At 37.7% G+C, this 20478-nt stretch overlaps 1 long non-coding RNA gene across 1 annotated transcript; it reads right to left on the bottom strand.

Moving 5' to 3' along the window:
- Positions 1-14478: 14478 nt before the first annotated feature.
- Positions 14479-19724, bottom strand: LOC141594378 (uncharacterized). The gene is made up of 3 exons (XR_012522160.1): positions 19637-19724; positions 19328-19393; positions 14479-14534 (listed from the first exon to the last, which is right to left on the bottom strand). It is a non-coding gene; the product is annotated as an uncharacterized LOC141594378 (long non-coding RNA).
- Positions 19725-20478: the final 754 nt, after the last annotated feature.

Here is a 20478-nt window from a genome sequence, read left to right as displayed (position 1 = left end):
TCCTTGGACCGGTACATCTTTTTCCGGTCTCACTTAGGTGAGTGTAGGTCTCCTTATGGTGTGTGTGTGTTACATCAATAACGCACAAGTATGGTTTTTATTTCATCTTTTATGAGCATTACTTTCATTATATGCTTGCATTTGAAGCCATTAACATTGACTTTGTTGCCCATTTGTGGCCCCTCCTTACACATGTTTACATCTTATCTAGCTACATTATATACTTGCCTACCTTGTTAAGCTAGTAGCTATGTTATAGGTGTTAGGGTGCTCATTGACTGGGCAGTCGTATACCTATCAAAAATAACCAACTGGCTCTAACTAATATAGCTAGGGAAGTCGGGTCGATCTCCAGAGGGAGATGGGAAAATGTCAACTTTGTCTAAGTTCATCACGGTAACCAATTTGAGGGTTTTAATTGGGTTGTTCTAAACTAATGAGAATGAGAAAGAGAAAAAGGCAGAGAATAAGGATTAAGCAGATAAAGGGAAAGCAGCTAAGACAGTCGGTTCACCATGATCATTCAGTCAAGCAATCTAAGTCTCAGGTCAATGCAAGTATGGTCAAAGGGGCAGTGAATATCTCCTTCCGGTCTCAATTCGCCCTAAAGCACAAATAGCTTAGCTTTCGCCCTCACTACGGTGCCCTAATGTTCGCTACAAGTCTCACTCTTTCCAACCTTCCGGTCTAGGTCAAGGTTTACTATGATTTAAATGCCTAATTGCATCGACTCAATTAGGCGGAGACAATTAAGTGCAGCGATTAATAACAAGGACTACACAAGAATTAACCTAATAATTCGATCACCCTCCCTTCATAATCATGGATTCCCTAGTCTTAGCAAAAAGGGAATTAGCTACACATTACTATCGAATCAACAACAATAATATATAGATAACGAAAATTGAACATGATAATAATAAAAATAGAAGGAACAAATAAGACAAAAATGAAAGCGATGAGGAAAAGGTAGAAACAAAATAATAATTGCGATTAAGAAATAAAAGGAGAAATAATACCGATTACAAATCCGAATCCGAGTAGAAAAGAGTAGAAGAAAAGTAAAGTGAAGAAGCAGTAGAAAAAACATAAAAGTAGAAGTGAATGAGGAAGAGTTACGCAGTCTACTCTATTTAGTAGCATACGAAAATCTCCCCCTTAAACCTAATCCAAAGCCTAATTACAAAAGCCCATACGAAATTAGACGGAAAAACTCTATTACAGGCCAAACCACTGGATCGAGTGGAAATAAACCACTCGATCGAGTGGAAATAAACCACTCAATCGGGCAACTAAGCGACAAACCCTTCGATCGAGTGGAAATAAACCACTCGATCGAGTAACTCCTTGTATTGCCTTCTCGATCGAGTACTATAACTACTCGATCGTGTAATATTCTTTATGTAAAGCATTCGATCGACTGGAAAATTAGTCGATCGAGCTATTTTGGCACGATTAGGCACTAAGACACCTTCCGAAACCAGCTCACGCATCTTCAAAGTGACATATTCCAAGCTCCGATTCCTTGTTCTCCAGAAATGTATACAATTAGGACGAGTTTAGGCTTGATTTATCTTCTTTTTGGTCCATACCTGTAATTTACACAAAATGAACCAAACTAGACTAATCGGGGGTATTTGTAGCTAGATGCCACGTAAATAGTACAGAAATGCGTGTAAAAATAAGGTAAAAACCTTATATAAAATACACGCATCAAATCTCCCCAAACCAAACCTTTGCTTGTCCCCAAGCAAACTATGAATGCAACTAAGAATAAACAGTGGAACGGGACTAACGTATCAACTAGAAATCACCCACGATAACCAGTTTAATACAACAACTAACAAAGTGGCAGATGATAGGTGCAAACGAATTAAATCAATGTTTCAAACTTAATGAACCGTCGACCTTGCAAGACTCAAAAGTATCGGACTCTCAGGGGTCGCTCATCACTCAAATTTAGGCACGAGGTGAGTATATATGTGAAAGATAGAAAGAAGTAAAGACACTCACCTAACTCGACCTATAAGAACATGCATGCAGTTAACATGAATAAAGTCTCTACAACCGTACATATGCATTCCAACCATACTAATGACCAAGACACGTGCCGAGGACTTACATTTGGGTAAGTGAGGTAATGGGTAAGAAGGGGCTAAGATGAATTTAGATATGTGGAGTTGATAGCCAGGCTAGCAACAACGAATCCAAATATTGAACTGCATCCCAACTTCGTACTCAATATAACAAAACAAAACGGTGCAAATTCAATGCACTCAACTCACAATACACCATAAACTTGTCAACTCCCCATAAAATATAAATGAAACATGGGAGTGAAAATCATTATACAATTTCTCGTTTTTTCTTTTTCGCACATGATTTTTTTTTCCTTTTCCGTATTTCCAATTTTTTTCTTTTCATTCTTTTCTTCTTCTTTTTTCTCATTTTTATTCATCATTTTTTTGAATTCATACCCTTCAATTCTTCCACCAACTTCTGAAATCAGATAAATATAACCAAACTGCAGCAAAACATTCCAAACAGCTACTCATCGCTAGCTCGGCTAGGGTAGGAAAAATTATAGAATATAGCTAATATGACAAAAAGGCAATTTGGCTATGTGGGGCCCATAGGTAGAATGAAATAAAAGGGAACTACCTCTCCTAACATGTGTCACCATCCACAGACCGAATGCATACAGGTATTAAGAAGACTAGACTCATGCTTATGCAAATTGATGTTACATGCCTTACAGAGAGTACTACTCACATCCGAAATGAAACCGGTCATGAATGTCACCAGTTTATAAAGCTCTAACCTCAAAATGTAGTGTAGCTTGCTAATATGTGAGTCAAGTCTATTCGTTCAGGTTAGAGAGAAACAAAAACTCGTAGATCATGCGCAATATCATGCTAACTAAATGTCAAGAAAATGCAGGGCTAAGGTAGGGATTCAATGTAGCGTCAAAGTTCAAACGTTCCGACTCAAATTAAACGTGAAATTTTTTTGAAATTTATGTGATTTTTGAATTAAAAACGACAATGCATGCGAAAAAAATAAACGTGCAAACGAAAATGCAAGAAAACATGCAGACACAGATATGGATGCATACCTCCCCGGCAAAGGCGCCAAAATTTGACAGGGCAGTCGTATACCTATCAAAAATAACCAACTGGCTCTAACTAATATAGTTAGGGAAGTTGGTTCGATCTCCACAGGGAGATGGGAAAATGTCAACTTTGTCTAAGTTCGTCACGGTAACCAATTTGGGGGTTTTAATTGGGTTGTTCTAAACTAATGAGAATGAGAAAGAGAAAAGGCAGAGAATAAGGATTAAGTAGATAAAGGGAAAGCAGCTAAGACAGTCGGTTCACCATGATCATTCAGTCAAGCAATCTAAGTCTCAGGTCAATGCAAGTATGGTCAAAGAGGCAGTGAATATCTCCTTCCGGTCTCAATTCGCCCTAAAGCACAAATAGCTAAGCTTCCGCCCTCACTAAGGTTCCCTAATGTTCGCTACAAGTCCCACCCTTTCCAACCTTCCGGTCTAGGTCAAGGTTTACTATGATTTAAATGCCTAATTGCGTCGACTCATTTAGGCAGAGACAATTAAGTGCAGCGATTAACAACAAGGACTACACAAGAATGAACCTAATAATTCGATCACTCTCCCTTCATAATCATGGATTCCCTAGTCTTAGCAAAATGGGAACTAGCTACACATTACTATCGAATCAACAACAATAATATATAGATAACGAAAATTGAACATGATAATAATAAAAATAGAAGGAACAAATAAGACAAAAATGAAGCAATGAGGGAAAGGTAGAAACAAAATAATAATTGCGATTAAGAAATAAAAGGAGAAATAATACCGATTACAAATCCGAATCCGAGTAGAAAAGAGTAGAAGAAAAGTAAAGTGAAGAAGCAGTAGAAAAAAGATAAAAGTAGAAGTGAATGAGGAAGAGTTACGCAGTCTACTCTATTTAGTAGCATACGAAAATCTCCCCCTTAAACCTAATCTAAAGCTTAATTACAAAAGCCCATACGAAATTAGGCGGAAAAACTCTATTACAGGCCAAACCACTCGATCGAGTGGAAATAAACCACTCGATCGAGTGGAAATAAACCACTCGATCGAGCAACTAAGCGACAAACCCTTCGATCGAGTGGAAATAAACCACTCGATCGAGTAACTCCTTGTATTGCCTTCTCGATCGAGTACTATAACTACTCGATCGTGTAATCTTCTTTATGTAAAGCATTCGATCGACTGGAAAAGTAGTCGATCGAGCTATTTCGGCACGATTAGGCACTAAGACACCTTCCGAAACCAGCTCACACGTCTTCAAAGTGACAGATTCCAAGCTCGGATTCCTTGTTCTCCAGAAATGTATGCAATTGGGACGAGTTTAGGCTTGATTTATCTTCTTTTCGGTCCATACCTGCAATTTACACAAAACGAACCAAAGTAGACGGATCGGGGGTATTTGTAGCTAGATGCCACGTAAATAATACAGAAATGCGTGTAAAAATGAGGTAAAAACCTTATATAAAATACACGCATCACTCATTTGGGATATGCTAAATTTTTAGTCTTTGTGAGCTTGGTTATGCCGGATTTCCTATTTTCCGAAATTGGTTTATCAAAGAAAGAAAGAAGTGAAAAAGAAGTTATGAAAAAAAAAAGATTTGAAAAAGAATGGAAAATGAAAAAAAAAAGCATGAATCAAATTGAAAAAAAAAAGTTGAATTAAGAGAACTCTCGTGTATTATCATCAATTTTTGGAGAGTATTCTTATGGTTTGCATTGAAATATTGGTTTTAGTTTTGGGATTGAGCATCCTTACACTTGGTTGTTGCTAGCTTGACTTAGCTCCATATAACCATAATTCATGTGTTCCCCTTTCTTACCCATTACATATTGTCTTCTTCAACCCATTGGCTTCTTTTACATGCTTGCATTTGATTGTTTTTGGCTTGTGATTTGAAATGATTACCATATTAGATTGTGGGTACACTCTCATGAGTCAAGGATAGGTGAGTGCTACTCATATAAAAAAATCCTTTCACGTATAATGAGTATTGAGTGAATCGTGAGATTCCAAAGTCAAAAAGGTCATGCAAGGGCCGAAAAGTTCATTAGAAGTCATCCATGCTACGCAGCCATGTAAATCTCATCTATGTTTTTGCATTATCCTTATGCCCATGTTGTTTCGGGTTTTAAATCATAATGCTTATAGCTTGTTTTAGCATATTGCAATTGATGGGATATGTTTTCTTGCTTGAGGACAGGCAAGAGTTTAGCTTGAGGGAGTTTGATTTTACCCCTTATTTTAGCTCGGTTTTGATTGAATATCACACTTTTATTAGTGTATTTGTGAGTTAATTCCGTGTTCTAGTGTCTTTGCTTGTTTTTATTGTATTTTGTAGGAAATGTAGCTTTTACAGCTTTTTTCCGTCAAATGTTCAAGCACTACGAGAGCACGAGGCTAAAAGAAACAAGACATGCAAACGGAAGGGCATTTTGGAGAAGACCAAGTAAAAGAATCCCGAGCATAAAGAAATGTGTGTGACACCCCCACATACCAAGGTGCCTTACCAGGACCACTTAGCATGAGAGACCGTCACCATCTCGGTTACCCGAGGTGAGTATATCAAAGTTACCAATCCAAAACACGATTATTAAAGTATGAATAATTAATGGTTACATATTCCAAAATCCAAAAACCAAAGTAATTGTTACTAACGTTTAACAACTAAAACTGAATGCTAAAACTCTTGACATCGGAAGCTAGACTCGAGTGATGACTCCCCATGACGGCTCCATAGCTAGTAAACATCATCACCTGTCACAATATGCTCACCATCCCCGAATGGATCACCACAGATTTTACAAAACAACAACGGGGTCAGTTACTGTATAATCAAAATAAGATAAGTGTGTAGCCCTTCAGATTACCCATCGCAACAGATAATCCTCACCGCCAGTGGGGGGCCGCAGCCAATCCCCGCCTAAGCCCCCGCTCATCAACGAGCGATAACCCTGTTCATTAATGTGCACATCCCTTCCGTGGCGGGTCCCACAGAAGACGAAACTAGGGTGTGAAGCCACTACTGCAAGTGACTCCACTCAGCCGATGACGCATCTCGCAAACATCATCATCAACCATCACAACACCAACACCAACTCCAATACACCAATAAAAATCAGCAGATAATCAAACGTACAACAATTACCACATAATCTTATAACAATTAAACAGTAAAACGAGTAGAAAAACCCTACCTTTTCGCAATCTAAGCACACACAAGTAATCAATTATGATCCTTCACATATCCATCACCTACATAACATAATTATGTATAATTACCACCTACTCAATCAATTAATCATGCACATAACCTAGACTCATCATAACTTAATAGGAATATCAACTTAAAGAATAAACACGACTTTTCCTGATTTTCCAACACATGACAGACTCGGTATAAAATTCATAACTAATTCCATAAAAATCAAATCGATGCAAGACCAATTGGATTGGAACCCTATGAGTCTTAGCTACAAATCTTATCTAACGTACTTTTCTCAAATTCTAAACTTATCAAGGGTTTTCAGACTGATTTTCAAAAGCCGACTGAATCCGTCGCATAAAAAGTATTGATTCATAAAACGAGTTTAAAACATCATTTTTCGGTAATTCAAAATTCTATTGTCATCTAGACTCTACCAAAGATGATGTATGAAAAAGCCCCAAAACTGAATCGACATATAAATTAGGGTTTCAAATCATTTTCCACAACCAAATCAGATTCGCGGACTTTTCAGCGACATGTTCATAAATAAATCACCTAGGACAAACCATAAAGAATCTGACTACAAAATTTGATGTGCATAAACTAGACTTCAAATAAACAGGACTCTCTTTTCAAACTTTTCAATGACGAAGAATTTAAAACAGTATAAACAGTTGAATGAAATCGACTTACAAACAGGGAAATCGAATTAGGTTAATCAGTGAGAAATTTTCAATCAAATGAAAGGCTCGACAATTCCTCTTCCTCTCCCTCTCTCAAGGTTTGGAAATGGTTTTTATAGATGTTAAAAAGAACTATAAATGACTTAAGCCTTATAAACAAAACCCTTGGTCAAAACATAAAAGAAATCGTCAAACTTGCTGAACTGGTTTACTCGGTCAAGTGCAGTCGGCCGAGTAACACATACTCGACTGAGTACCAACCAAATTCTCGACCGAGTACTCCAACTAAAATACGGAGTATTACACTCTTTGCTCCTTAAAAAGAAGTTTGTCCCCGAAGTTCACACCAACTACAACCAACAACACCTAGCATCACATATAATTAGCACAATATAACTCATACCCATAATATAACTCATATGCATAACTAGAAAAATCTATTCTAACTCATATAAACTTGAGTAAACTCGGGTTGTCACATTTCATCCCCCCTAAAATGAAGGTTACGTCCCCGTAACCTAACTCATATAAAGCCACACAAGCCACGCGATATCACAGTCCTTCCTCACAAATACAATTAATAATAAAACATATAAACAGCATATGCAACTATTCAATTCTAAATAAAACATATAAACAACATATACAACTATAGTTCAACGACACACGGAAGCTATCATTCAATATAATAAACATGTTACCGCATTGTTTGAAGTAGTAATTACCAATGGAAATCCAAATAACTATATAGAAAAACATAGTATCACATTACATATCTCTAAAAACAAACTTCGTCCCGAAGTTTCTTATCCATCCCATATACCTACAAACCCCGGGGTTTCGTGATGCACCCCCAACATCTTTAACGATATAACAAACCACAAATCACCACATAAGGTCAATATTTATGCTCATCTGTCATATTTAACTCGTTCCTAGGAGATTGTTAATGATCAAATCATGTCACATTTCAGTAACAACTCGTAAAGCCCTAGTGCAGACCAAAGCTCACTTAGCCAACTAATACCAAAAGGACGAGACCAACCACTATAAACAACTTCCACTTATAACTGGATACTAAACAACCAGCACCACGTGACGTATTATAAACTAATAACCTCATCTCAAAATCTCATGCCATTTACAATGTCAAGCCCCTGGAGACCGTCATAATTCGCCAATCATTGTCGACCACATGTACGAGTGCTATACATATACTAATAACTTACTAAGTATGTTATCAACAATATAAAATAAAATAACTGTTTATGCACATATACTCGAACAGTAAACATATGCAATAACACAACCTTTAATTACATATCAATGTTATTACTAGTTCAAATAACCAAACATTCTTGACTTATTATGTTACTAATCATGCTTCCCGACAGAGTTACCAATTTCATCGCAATTATAAAAAATGCACAAGGGATATAACCAACAAAAGCCATATTATCGTTACTCATGCTCATTACTATCATTAAGTTGTACATTCATAGTATAAGTTGTTAATTTTCACTATTACGCACAAATTTGTATCCACATTAGTACTACTTGGCAAATAAATTAAAATATGTACATGAATCAATTATACATGTATAACCCGTAATTCCACATCATGCTCAAACTCGGTACCCACACATGTTCGAATCTTTACTATGCACTTGTTTACAAGCACGGTACATACTAGGACAATCATCATTTGCATCGTGATTAATAACATGTTCCATGTCAATTCATGTGGATCATAAAAATTTTTAAAAAAAATGTGCACACTTCAACACCAATATATTACCATCAATTAACTATCATTCAGCTGCTCACGTCGTCACACAAGCCATCTATTTGCACCGTCAATCATATATTGTCATATCACTAGACATGCTAGACTAATTTCATGCAAATAAATCACTTAATACTTCCGTTTCAACATATTAGCTTCTTATTTATATATCTACCCCAGTTTACATGATAATTAATAACATCATTAACTCATCGTACATTATTCATGGACTATTATACGACTTACCTCATCCTACAATGATTCATTCAACACATATTATGTTCTATTCCATATTCATGGCGATAATATACTCAACCACCATGTAACATATTTGACTCAATCAGACTCGTTAGCTTAGGTAACCACAATTTACTTGCACGTAATCACATTTGTTACTATTTATAATATGTGCAACAATCAATCCACTTAATCAACCTAGCTATCATTCATATTCATGCTATTTGCAGACATCGTCATGTAATAAGTGGCATATAAGACACGACACCCCCTATCTTTCAATGTCATCACTTATTCCACATAGGCTTATAGGTTAAGCTACTTCTCATGTCACCTAAAAATGTTGCCAAAACATAGAAACTAAGACTTCGAAATTCATAGTGTAACCTTTATTAGAAACTTGTCATCAAACACACATTCACATGCACTATAAAGCATGCTATAACTTACAGAATCACCAATAAATAACAATTTAATGAATACATGAGTTTTTATAATTTTTAGAAAATAGAGGGAGTCACGGAAGGGTGAGAGTTGAAATTAGGTCCAAAGCAAAAATAATCAATTTATAAGGATTTTCCCAAACAGACGGGTCAAAACAGGTTGCTATCGGCAATTTGTCGCGTTTCAAGGTAAATTTGTAAAAATCATAATTTATTAATAACACATCCATATCAAGTGAGGTTTATCAATCTGGAAACTTCTATGAGTCTAGTAATTAGGGGAGTTGGAATAACTCAAAAATCATGTATACATATAAAATGGCAAATTTTACAAATTCGTTGGTCGAAATTAGCACTGTGCAGGAACATTCTGACCACTTCTAACTACAATATTTGTTTTTCTTAATCCGTAACTCGTATAGGCATGAAACTAGTGGCAAATGAAAGCTAACACACGAGACTAATAAATATAAAAATTTTATTAAAATATCTTAACCATGTATAAAATAGCAGCCAAACAATTAAGAAGTAGAATCTGAGAAATAATTCATCTTTCAGTCTTTATTCTTTGCAATCCTTTATGCTACTGTACTTGTCTTCCCCAGGTACTTAACCAAGCATTTATCAAACACAAAGTAACAAACTTAACATCACGTATTACAATTGGTCATAAGATTCGGTCACATAAAACAAACTCGGTTGAGTATGAACGTCACTCGGTCGAGTATGCCTCACTCGGTCAAGTATGCCTATTACTCGGTCGAGTGATCACAACCAGTAGCTACTGCTACGTATACACCAACCCACACTCGATCGAGTGCCTGATTACTCGGTCGAGTACCCGCCCTGCTCGGCCGAGTCATGCCAAAAAAATGAGCTACAACTATCGTAAACATACCTAAACATGTTTTCTATCAAGATATATACATATGTAACACTACCCTTTTGAAAGCCACGTAATAAACAGGTAACATGATCAACATATTTCATGCTCAAGATCTATCATGCACGAATTCACAATTCACCTTTTAAATATTACCATGTTCCAACACTTTCACCATTCATCCAACAACTTCACAGGGTTCAAGTTATAGGTATAACACACACATGACTCAAACATACACCCATGTGACCGGTTTGAGATCGAAAGGGCCTCAATGCGACTTCGAAACGACTCCCAAGTCTTTGCGGTAGCTTCAAACAACTCTCCCCGGGTTCATTTTATTTAGACTCTCTATATTCATTGGGTTCATTGGTTTTAGGTTCCAGAATCGTCGCTCTGATACCACTTTGTGACACCACTACATACCAAGGTGCCTTACCAGGACCACCCTAGCATGAGAGACCGTCACCATCTCGGTTGCCGGAGGTTAGTATATCAAAGTTACCAATTCAAAACACGATTACTAAAGTATGAATAATTAATGGTTACAAGTTCCAAAATACAAAAACCAAAGTAACGGTTACTAACGTTCAACAACTAAAACTAAATGCTAAAACTCTTGACAGCGGAAGCTAGACTCGAGTGATGACTCCCCATGACGACCCCATAGCTAGTAAACCTCATCACCTGTCACAATCTGCTCACCATCCCCAAATGGATCACCACATATTTTACAAAACAACAACGGGGTCATTTACTATATAATCAATATAAGACAAGTACAAAAGACAAACTGCTGATCATCATCCACCTCCAACTCCCAATCACATATCGTAACTGACTACACACTAAAGTGTCTAACCCTGCCAGATTACCCATCGCAACAGATAATTCTCACCGCCGGTGGGGGACCGCAGCCAATCCCCATCTAAGCCCCCTCTCATCAACGAGTGATAACCCTGTTCATTAATGTGCACATCCCCTTCTGTGGCGGGTTCCACAGAGGGCGAAACTAGGGCGTGAAGCCACTCCCACAAGTGACTCCAGTCAGCCGAGGATGCACCTCGTAAACATCATCATCAACCATCACAACACCAACGTACAACAATTACCACATAATCTTATAACAATTAAACAGTAAACCGAGTAGAAAAACCCTACCTTTCGCAATCCAAGCACACACAAGCAATCAATTATGATCCTTCACATATCCAACACCTACATAACATAATTATGTATAATTAACACCTACTCATTCAATTAATCATGCACATAACCTAGACTCATCATAACTTAATAGAAATATCAACTTAAAGAACAAACACGACTTTTCCTGATTTTCCAGCACATGACAGACTTGGTATAAAATGCATATCTAATTTCAGAAAAATCAAATCGATGCAAGACCAATTGGATTGGAACCCCATGAGTCTTAGCTACAAATCGTATCTAACGTATTTTTCTCAAATTCCAAACTTATCAAGGGTTTTCAGACTGATTTTCAAAAGCTGACTGAATCCGTCACATAAAACGTATTGATTCATAAAATGAGTTTAAAACATCATTTTTCGGTAATTCCAAATCCTATTGTTATCTAGACACTACAAAGATGATGTATGAAAATGCCCCAAAACTGAATCGATATATAAATTAGGTTTTCAAATCATTTTCCACAACCAAATCAGATTCGCGGACTTTTCGGCGACATGTTCATAAATAAATCACCTGGGACAAACTATAAATAATCTGACTACGAAATTTGATGTGCATAAACTAGACTTCAAATAAACAAACTTTTCGGAGACGAAGAATTTAAAACATTATAAACAATTGAATGAAATCGACTTCAAACAGGGAAATCGAATTAGGTTAAAATCGGTGAGAAATCTTCAATCAAATGAAAGGCTCGACAATTCCTTTTCCTCTCCCTCTCTCAAGGTTTAGAAATGGTTTTTAGAGATGTTAAAATGAACTAAAATTAATTAAGCCTTATAAACAAAACCCTTGGTCAAAACAAAAAAGAAACCGTCAAATTTGCTGAACCGGTTTACTCGGTCAAGTGCACTCGGCCGAGTAACACATACTCGACCGAGTACCAACCAAGTACTCAACTGAGTACTCCAACTAAAATGCGGAGTATTACAATGTGAGCATGGGTTGATACAAAATAAAGAAATGAAAATCAAGCCCAAACAAATGTCCAAGTCATGCAAGTGGAAAAGTCAGGCTTAGAGATGCTCCTAGGATGCCCAAATATACAATTAACCGGGTGAATTAAGGGACATTAATCATGAAGTTTGTATCCCCTTAGCATTTAATCAAGGAATTAAGAGCAATAAGCCAGAAAACATACGACCCCGATCGGGGTGGCCAGTCCCCGATCGGGGTTACCCAGTCCATGGGATTTTACGTTATGCCCCTATTTTACAATAAATAGGGGCCTTAATCCGTCATTAGAGGAATATCTTTTACACTCTTGTACATCCTTCATAATACTCTAAGCAACACAAATTCTCTAAGTTTTCATTAGTTTACATTTTGTTAAGTATTTCCTTTGTTAATAAACAATTTCTTAAGCATTTCAAGTTTCAATATAAGTCTTGTTCAAGTTACTTGGGTTGTTTGTTCTTCGTATTTGAGTTCTACATTCTCCATTGCGATAATCTTATTTCTAAGTTCCATTTCGTTATTTACTTTTGTCATTTCCTTTGCAAGTTATTTCGTTAATCTTTTCATTATCTACATTGTTATTTTGTTATCATTACTAATAGTTAGTTTTATATTGTCATTAGTCACTTTAACATATTGTTATTTCATATTTATAATTACTCATAGCCACTTTGTCATTTACATGTTAGTTTCATCTTTAGTTATTCTTAGCATCATTTTTCATATCAACCGTTCTTTTAGTTGCAATTTCATATTTATCATGTTTATTACATCAAATGTTATTAGTTTAATTTCCATTATGAGTGAGTAGTTTCATATGTCTAGGGAATAGGGAAGCCATGCATAAATAGTATTTATAATTATTAAAGTTAGGATGCTATAATATCAATAAATTGTTTCTATCACATGTTTGCCTTGTTTTGATTAATCTTTGTTTAGTGGCCATAAGCATTGATTAGGTTTGTTAATCCGTTCTATAAGTCGAGAGGCACGGAATTGAAATAGACTAAACATGTGTTAGCAGAATGACCTAGTCATAACGATAGTTTTCTCGGACCCGATCTATGGTTGACAATAAGGCCGAAAGGTGGTTGTCACGAGACCTCAACAATTGTTGTTATTAAGAATTCATAATTTTGGCATGAATATTTACGTATTTGCATGTGTGACTCGACTCCGCTAGACTCCTTTATCATATATTATTTTACATCATTTTATTTGCAAGTTATCAAACCAAACCAACCAACCAATTGAAATCGACCTAGATAGAATTCTTCTCATAGCATTTCATAACGCAATTCCCGTCTCCTTGTGTTCGACCCCTATTACTACATTCATTCGTGTCTAGGGTATTTATCTTTGATTTGGTGTGTGATAGCCTATAAACAGGGTTAAAACGCCTATTCAGGTCCAAAGCAACAAAAATAACAAAAGCTCAACAAAATAGCAAACTCACCAGGCCCTCGTGTGAACAGTAGGAGATGTGAGTGTCCAGCCGGTCAAAGCCCGCAGCCCTAGCAAGCGTAGCCCGCAAGTTCAACCCCGCGGAGCCTGGATCTGCCTAGCGTCCCAGTCACGGACAAAAGCATCGTCTGCCTCTGTCTCCACTCTCCGCCTCTTTGCACCGCGAGACTTCACGGTACAACGAGGACCCCTCTCAACGACCCGCACGACTCTTTCGAGCTCCTGCGTAGGAACCCGAGGAGCTCTACTCCTGTAAGTGACCCTCCTCCCGGAAATGCAAGCCGTGGACTCCGCCCGAGTCCCTCTAACACCAAAAACCATGCCAGACTCCTCCCGAGCCTCTACAACCCTCTCAACTCAAGCAGCCTCAACAATGGGTTCCTCCTCGGCAGCGTCCTCCACCACTACCTCCAGCACACTCCCCGAGGTACTGATCGGCTCGGACCCAACTAAAGACTTTAAGGTCCTCAAGACCTCCTCCTCCTCCTCCTCCTCCTCCTCCTCCTCCTCCAAGGCCTTAGCCTCGGACCCAGCAGGCCTAGCAGCCCCCGAACACTCACCTGAAACCCAAACAAAAACAACGTCAGCTGAAATTTTGGCTTTACGACGGCACAAAACAGACCAAGTCAAAAAAAACAAAAATCACCAGCAAATACAAAACAAAAGCAAAAAATAGCAAGGGAAAACCCGCCCAATCCCAACCAGCACAAAAAAACTCACAAAAAAGACGACTCACCCATCTTTTCAAGCAAAAGACGAATCAAAACAACAGCAGAGAAAAAAAAAAAACAAAAACACAAAGACAACCAAACACCCTCGGGCTAACACAAGGCTTGCAAAAAAAACAATAAGCAAAAAAATAGCCGCCCGTCCCAACCAGGCGTTTTACAAAGTTCAAAAGGCAATTTTACACCAAATTGAGCGCAAACAGGTCAAAAATTCAAATTATGGCCGCAACAATGCAACGTAACGCGATCATACCCCAAGACGACTTAAATTATCATTAAGGTATATTCCAAGCAAGACGGCTCAGTTCGAGCCCTAGCAAGCGCTTAATTCGTCAGCATAAGACCGTCTGATAAGGGCAAAATGCGAAATTTCGCCCCTAGCACACAACGAAGGTCTGACCTAACAAAGATGGCGTTCCCCGACTATAATGCAACCTAGTGGGTCACACGACTCAAGCAAACAAGCACGACATTGCGGAATAAGACGGTTTTTCCACATTATTCGCGTTTTTCGCACCTAGGGAGCGGGAGCGGGGACCAAAATGCAAAATAAAAGCACCCATGTACTCCTAAACAAGTTTCTAACCTAATGCAAGCATCAATTCCACTTGAAAATGGGCAAATCAAAAACGCCCAAATCGATTTCAAATGAATTAGGGTTTCGTCCCAATTCAAGCAACAAAAAGGCAAACAAATTCAAGTGGAATCAAGAGGATTTACATACATTGAGATGACATGGGGATTATAGCATGAATCCAAGCAAGCAATGAGATAAACAATGGAGATTTTTGAGAGCTTTTGTTTGATTTTGTCGAAAAAAATCACGAATGAGGAGCAACAGGCTATCACCTTTGTTTTGAAGAAAATAGCGGGAGCCCTTTGTATTGTCAAAGGGCTCGCGCCTCTTTGGCGTACTCCTGTCTTTTCTGGAAAGTTTTGGGCTTTAGCCCAAAACGCATGCCCAAACACCAACACAAAAACACTCAACACAAGTAGCAAATGACGGAATTCAAATTCGTTATTTTTACAAAATCTCGAATGATGGAATTAAAAACCGTTATTTCGAACACAAATAGCAAATAACGAAAGTAAAATTCGCTATTATCACAACAAAAATTTTCAACACAAAATAACAAATAGCGAAATTCAAACTCGCTATTCTCAGCACAAATTTCAAATGACGCAATTAAAAACTGTTATTTTCAAACACAAATAGCAAATAGCGAAAGTAAAATTCGCTATTATCACAACAAATTTTTCAAACAAAAATAGCAAATGGCGAAATTTAAATTCGCTATTCTCACAAAATCCCAAATGACGGAATTAAAAACCGTTATTTCAAACAAAAATAGCAAATGACGAAATTCAAATTCGTTATCTTCGCAAGATTCCAAATTACGCAATTAAAATCCATTATTTTCAAACACGAATAGCAAATAGCGAAATCAAAACCCGCTATTATCACAAATTTTCCAAGTTGCAAATGGCGAAAAATCAAATTCGTTATCATCACAAATTTCAAATAACGGCAATAAAAATCGTTACTTCTCTTCAATGTTAAGAATGGCAGTAATAGAGGCCATCATCCGCAAGAGCCAGGCCCAAGTTACAAAAGGCCTCTCTTTCCAACACCGCAAACATCCCTTATAAACACCCAAAAACACCCCAGCGGAACCCCTCGAAACCTCTGCAAGGAGTCATCCTCCAGCAAATTGGCAAAAACCAGAAACGACCGGTAGTCAAACAAAGTAAAATATGGCACCTTTCGCCCCCAGCGACATCGCCTTCGCTCCCCATTGGGTTGGTTGGACAAACAACCTCTTGAAATAAGCCCGGTAATTCAGGCTATTTCTCGCAGTCGACCATTCGACCTTCAATGGCTTGCGAGTCTCTATGCACCTTTAATGGCTGGCGAGTCTCTACGCACCTTCAATGGCTGGCGAGTCTCTACGCACCTTTAATGCTTGGCGAGTCTCTACACACCTTCATTGGCTGGCGAGTCTCTACGAACCTATAATGGATAACGAGTCTCTACGCACCTTCAATGGATGGCGAGCCTCTATGCACTTTCAATGGCTGGCGAGTCTCTACGCACCTTCAATGGCTGGTGAGTCTCTATGCACCTTTAATGGCTGGCGAGTCTTTACGCACCTTCAATGATTGGCGAGTCTCTACGCACCTTTAATAGCTGGCGAGCCTCTACGCACCTTTAATGGCTGGCGAGTCTCTACGCACCTTCAATGACTGGCGAGCCTCAACGTGCGAACAAGAAACAATTCAAGGACATATCCCGAAGATGCCTCAGGTATGACTCCTTCCTATGGTTGGCGAGCCTTTATACGTAGTCTAACGGACTTTAAACGACCCATGCTGGCAATCAACAGACTCTAAAATGTTCCTGGTGACATGACCTTGGCTCGAATCCCCGATTACCCTCGACGTCGCCCTTTCAAATGGCAAGTCCTTGGCTCAAATCCTTTTGAGCCGCCTCGACGGTGCTTCGGTCTCTAGGTTGTAATCTACGATTGACCTGGGGGCTGTACTTTGATTTTCGCCCTGTCCAAGCCTCAGCCAAAGTGGGGGCCTTGTATATACCCGATATCTGTTGAATCCCCAACAAACACCCGATGATTATTGGACTAAAACATGCTTAGGAATCACTATGTTTGATCGACAGTTTATATAACTACGCGTCGGAAAACTCAAAAACGATTTTAAAAACGAAAACATTTTCAAAACATTTCAAAATACCTGAAGTGTTTTATGCACGACAATGGAGTCGCAATCACACTAAATAGAGTCAAAACCCACATCGGACCAAAAACCGACTCAAAATTCAAATCCAACTTCAACAACGAGTCAAACCGAGACAAACATAAAAAATAAACCCCACAATGCTTCCATGCTAAGTATACACGGTATACTTGATGGTCAAGTACAACAATCATGTCATACAAAACCTAGGATAGAACAAACCACAAATTCAAATGCGTGATAGTGACATGACAACTTGAAGACCCACGGACATGCTCGCACCTCTTCAAGCAGTATATATGGCCACATCACCCAAAACGCACACCACCACACAATCCTCTATAAATACCCCTCAAATTCCACCATTTGAAGGTACGCGGGAGTCCGCCCCTTGTTTTCTCCCCTAAAATTCTAGACCTCGACTTTCCGAGTCAACAAACGACACGTATTTTCGAACTACCGATTGAAATTAAGAGCCTTACACATTGTTTGGTATTGTCATCGTGCATTAAATCACTTGACTTAACACTTCGACCAACTACACCATCACTAAAGCAAAGCAACACTCCATATTTTACAAAAATGGTTTTAAATCGCGTTTTCCTACTGACGAGTTTTTACACTGTTGGTTTCTCGTCAAGCAACCTAGCATGTAAGTATGAGGGTGTAATAAATCCCCTTCTTTCATGTTCTTTTTATCTGTTTTATGTCTTTAACATGATAAAACATGCATAACATGATCCAAAATACGGATTGATCAAGCCAAAACCGAGTTTTGGCCTAAGGCAGAAGCTCCTAGTCACAACTAGGTACCTCGCGCCTTTTATGGCACCCTAGGTCAAACTTTGAGTTCGTCAATCCTTCATTTAATTTCTTATTTACAATCGGTTTTACCATTTCAAATATTTCAAGTCGTTTTTATAACAAGCATTTTTAACCATGAATCATATTCTATAACACCCCCATTTATTTAAGTCACCCCTATTTATTGAGGAGCCTTTAGCAAGACATTCCCAAATAAATAAAGGTATTACCATCTTAGTTGCCTAAGGTAGTAAGTATAAAAGACAAACAATTACCAAAGTACTTTAAGACGATATAATTAAACTCCCTCAAACGGTTTTACTACAAAAGTTCCAACGAGATAATTAAATGATAAAATTAAGTCTATTACAACTGTAGCGAAAAAATAATATAAATAGCGTCTGAATAAACTAGGTGATCTCTAGACTCTGACGAAGGTCATACGTCCCAAGCTCCCTCCAAGCATCCAGCACATCTTAAAAGCTAACCTGTCAATCAATATCCTCCCCAAATTTGGTTCATCACATGTGTTCATGAATACACGGTCAACCACGAGGTTGAGTAGGATAACTAAACAACAATAAGTAAATATAATAAACCTGCAACAAAAAGACAACAAGAGAAACTTGTGCCTCAAACCGTTGGACACGTCACAACCGAATACCGCAAACACCGTCACATCACAATCACTGCTCAGATCCACGGTCACTCCAACACCACCGTGCCTGGCCGACCACAATCGCACAGGCCCACGGCACTTCAACATCCCCGTGCCTGGCCGACCAATAATCACAATCACAATACCAACCCTCTTTTAAGACGCCAATAAACAATAGAGAACCAACCAGTAGTGATAATAGTATGATTATAAGATGCTCAGGACAACAATTGTAACAATAAACTTATGGTGGAATAATTATCATAAAAACAATGCAATAACAATTTGTCTCATGCCAACAATGCAATAATAATTCATCTTACGACAACAATATAACAATAATCCGTCTTATAAGAAATTCATCAATTCATTAATTTAACAAACAATTAAGTTTGAGTAGATATGCTACCTTTAGCAAGTCTTCACAATTCAATCAACAATTAAGCTTAGAAAGCCTCTTCCACAAATCCACCACCTAAACAACAATTAGATTGTATACAATTATAAACTATTCTTTATTGATTAAATTAAGATGTAAACTACCCAAAAAAATCTCCCAAAAATCGTCCCAAACGCGTCCCCCAAACAGGGCCAACCCGACGGATGTCAACCCGTCGGTCAAAGGCCCCACGGCGGTCAACGGCCTGGTCAAAGCAGCGGGTCAAGGTCGGTCTTTGGTCAATGTAAACAATTGATGTAATGTGATTAGATAACTTACCACGATTAATTTAGTGCGAGGTGAAAACTCCGTCTTAAAGTTGTCTCACATAAATACTCTTCCTCACAAGTTATAAGTTGAGTTTTTGAGGTGGAATAAAAAGTGATGGTGAGGAATGAGTTGGTTTATATATAAACTTGGTAGGTGGTAGGAAGGTTCTAGGTAATTGCTTTAATAATTAAATAATCAAAATATCTAGGTAGTATAGATAACACCCAAACCAAGTACGCATCCCCCTTTCCAAGTACCACTCGGTCAACCGTGGTCTTTATACCCGTTTTTTTTTTCTTTTTCATTTTACGACAACAATTATTATTTATTCACATCTTATAAATAAATAAATTCCCCTACTACTAAGAGAATAAAAGTTCTCTAAAATTTTCCCACTCAATTGAAATGCTCTATGATTGGTCCTCACTTCTCACAATATATCATAATTATATCATAATAATTATATACCATAAAGAGGAGATACTACTACTAATTTTTAATTTGTAAACACACATTAATGGGATATTTTAAATTTTTTTTTCTTATACATATGTCATTGCATTAATAATACGTATGAGACAAAATATGTTGCACAATTTTATTGTATAATTAAGCCATTATTAAGGCGGTTATTCTTTTGGTAAATGTAATCGTATAATAATATACTCCCTAATGTATATAATTAGGTTCACTTAAAATGTTAATCTTATTTGGTGTTAAAATTATCAAATATTCTCTCTTATTATACCGCTTAAACATGTTACCAGGATATATAATATTTAATGTCTTTCTACGTTCTTATCTAAAAAGCCGCGCATTTGCCCGGGATCTACACTAGTTATAAATTATAT

Source organism: Silene latifolia, chromosome 8, assembly GCF_048544455.1.
Source record: "Silene latifolia isolate original U9 population chromosome 8, ASM4854445v1, whole genome shotgun sequence".
Lineage (NCBI taxonomy): Eukaryota > Viridiplantae > Streptophyta > Magnoliopsida > Caryophyllales > Caryophyllaceae > Silene > Silene latifolia.
This window is presented reverse-complemented; position numbering and strand designations above follow the sequence as displayed.